Consider the following 2,857-nt stretch of genomic DNA (forward strand, 5'->3'; position numbering starts at 1 on the left):
CACATTCACATGTGAAAAAAAAATATATATGCACGCACGCACGAGCGCACACATACACAAAAACTACAATCTCATGATGAAGCTTCGTTGGGTTGCTATTCACACTGAAGCCTTTATTTAGAAATAAAAGATTATGAGAGTCACATGGATTACTTCCGTTAGTTCGAAGGTTTAACATTAGCATATACACACAGTGTGCCCGATATAACAGTCGCAGGGAGACGACGTCTTGTGTTTCGGTGGAGCAGCGTAATATATGAACTCAACCCGAAAAACAGCGAAGTGATATGATTGCTTGGAATGAACTTGTTAAAGGCAGGAAGGCATGTGCCCAAACCACAGTCACGTTGATCATACACAATTTCTAAATGTCTGAAGGAACATCAATGTGCTGGAGACGTTCGCTGTCAGACAGCGCGTGTTGTCTACACATCATACATGATCACAGCCCATCGACGTCAGCATCATCATCCTAAACATCTACGCCGTCAGGTCTGCATGAACGTCATCGACCGCCTCACTGCTGAGTAACATTTCCGATCTAGAGCTGCACATTGCAACATTACGTCAAGTGAACTTTACCTGTTTCACGTTGTTTACTGTTGAGATTGTGTTGTGAGTATTCGCCTGATTGTCTTGCCGTCTGTTTTATCTAGACGTATAGTGGTTGCGCTAGTCTAGCGCTGTATGGGGAATAGTAAGGAGACCTGGATACACCGTTCACCCACAGGTATATGCATGACTATCAAGGCTGTCATGGTAATGACTGCCATCATGGTGACAAAATATTTAAATCTCTACCCGTTCCTTCGGAATAGTAAAGCTCATTTAAAATGAGAATTATTTAATTATCCGAATTGATAATGTATGCTTCAGATAATCTACCCTTCTCAATGCACATCGAATGATTACCGTTTATCTTTCTATAAGCTGTTTCCATGACTATGTCCCTTGTAGAGCAATGGCCATGGTTGTGGGCAATCTTTCCGCTGTCGGCTATAGATAGACGTGCGCTCTGTGCAGTAGGGCCGTTCGTAGCTGTAGATGCAAGTACTCGCTCGTGTATCTGTTTGATGTAGGGATAAGATTTGCTGTAGAAATACAGTATTCAATTTATTTTTGTACTTCGCTGCTGGCACCTTCACAAGCAGTTTTACTATAGAGAATGTGTGGCCAATGTTAGCTGTGATACCCTGAGGGAAACATGGAACTATTGCATACTGACTTAACATAACACTGGCAGGTTACTCACTGTCTCCCCTGTATAGAGACATAGCACATGGACTTTATTGCCTTCCATTTATCTTTATTGTTGTTGTTCAAAAGAATTTGTGAAAATATGTATAAGATACGTTTTGGACGCAAAATGTTCCACATTTCTCACCAAACTGATCCGAATAATGTGTGTAGGTTCATGGGAAGTAACGTATCCTTTTTGTCGATTCCTCACTCTAAGGTTGGCATCCTCTCCGCCGTCGGTTATTAACTACAAACCATTGTAACAGTTGTCACGTCTTGGCCTGATGGACAGTACGCAGGACTGCGTGGGCGTGGTCTGATCGTCTTCTGGGCAATATCGTTGTCCGAGGAAGACATGCTCATGTCAGTTTACTGTTGGTACCACCTTGTGAGCAAGACGTGCACCATGTCTGTTTACTGTTGGTACCTCCTTCTGAGCAAGACGTGTCCCATGTCTGTTTACTGTTGGTAACTCCTTCTGAGCAAAACGTGTCTCATGTCAGTTAACTGTTGGTACCTTCTTCTGAGCAAGACGTGCACCATGTCAGTTTACTGTTGGTACCTCCTTCTGAGCAAGACGTGCACCATGTCAGTTTACTGTTGGTACCACCTTCTGAGCAAGACGTGCACCATGTCAGTTTACTGTTGGTAACTCCTTCTGAGCAAGACGTGTCCCATGTCAGTTTACTGTTGGTAACTCCTTCTGAGCAAAACGTGTCTCATGTCAGTTTACTGTTGGTACCTTCTTCTGAGCAAGACGTGCACCATGTCAGTTTACTGTTGGTAGCTCCTTCTGAGCTGGATGTGTCCCATGTCAGTTTACTGTTGGTACCTTCTTCTGAGCAAGACGTGCACCATGACAGTTTACTGTTGGTACCTCCTTCTGAGCAAGACGTGCACCATGTCTGTTTACTGTTGGTACCTCCTACTGAGCTGGACTTGTCCCATGTCAGTTTAGAGTTGGTACCTTCTTCTGAGCAAGACGTGCACCATGTCAGTTTTCTGTTGGTACCTTCTTCTGAGCAAGACGTGTCCCATGTCAGTTTACTGTTGGTACCTCCTACTGAGAAAGACGTGTCCCATGTCAGTTTACTGTTGGTACCACCTTCTGAGCAAGACGTGTCCCATCTCTGTTTACTGTTGGTACCACCTTCTGAGCTGGATGTGTCCCATGTCAGTTTACTGTTGGTACCTCCTTCTGAGAAAGACGTGTCCCATGTCAGTTTACTGTTGGTACCACCTTCTGAGCAAGACGTGTCCCATCTCTGTTTACTGTTGGTACCACCTTCTGAGCTGGATGTGTCCCATGTCAGTTTACTGTTGGTACCTCCTTCTGAGCAAGACGTGCACCATATCTATTTACCGGGTACTGCTGTTATATAATCTACTCACGACGGCTAGTTAATCTGTTCACTACAATGGTTGACGTGTATGTAGGATGTGTTCCAGCTTTATACAGAGTGTGGAAATTGTACAGTTCCGTATTCCATAGCAATATATATGTCAGCTGAAGTGGTTCCACTGTTGCAGCCTCAGTAGCTTCACTATAGAACTAATTGTTGTCTTTTCATATTATATCTAGCTGCAGAGAATGTAAGACTCTCGCCAATCACTATGT

The 2,857-nt window shown here is 43.9% G+C and overlaps 1 long non-coding RNA gene across 1 annotated transcript; it reads right to left on the reverse strand.

Moving 5' to 3' along the window:
- Positions 1-1,932: 1,932 nt before the first annotated feature.
- LOC124290222 lies at positions 1,933-2,620 on the reverse strand. The gene is made up of 2 exons (XR_006901857.1): positions 2,567-2,620; positions 1,933-2,071 (listed from the first exon to the last, which is right to left on the reverse strand). It is a non-coding gene; the product is annotated as an uncharacterized LOC124290222 (long non-coding RNA).
- Positions 2,621-2,857: the final 237 nt, after the last annotated feature.

This window comes from Haliotis rubra, unplaced genomic scaffold (assembly GCF_003918875.1).
Source record: "Haliotis rubra isolate DU_JTF1 unplaced genomic scaffold, ASM391887v1 Scf46, whole genome shotgun sequence".
Lineage (NCBI taxonomy): Eukaryota > Metazoa > Mollusca > Gastropoda > Lepetellida > Haliotidae > Haliotis > Haliotis rubra.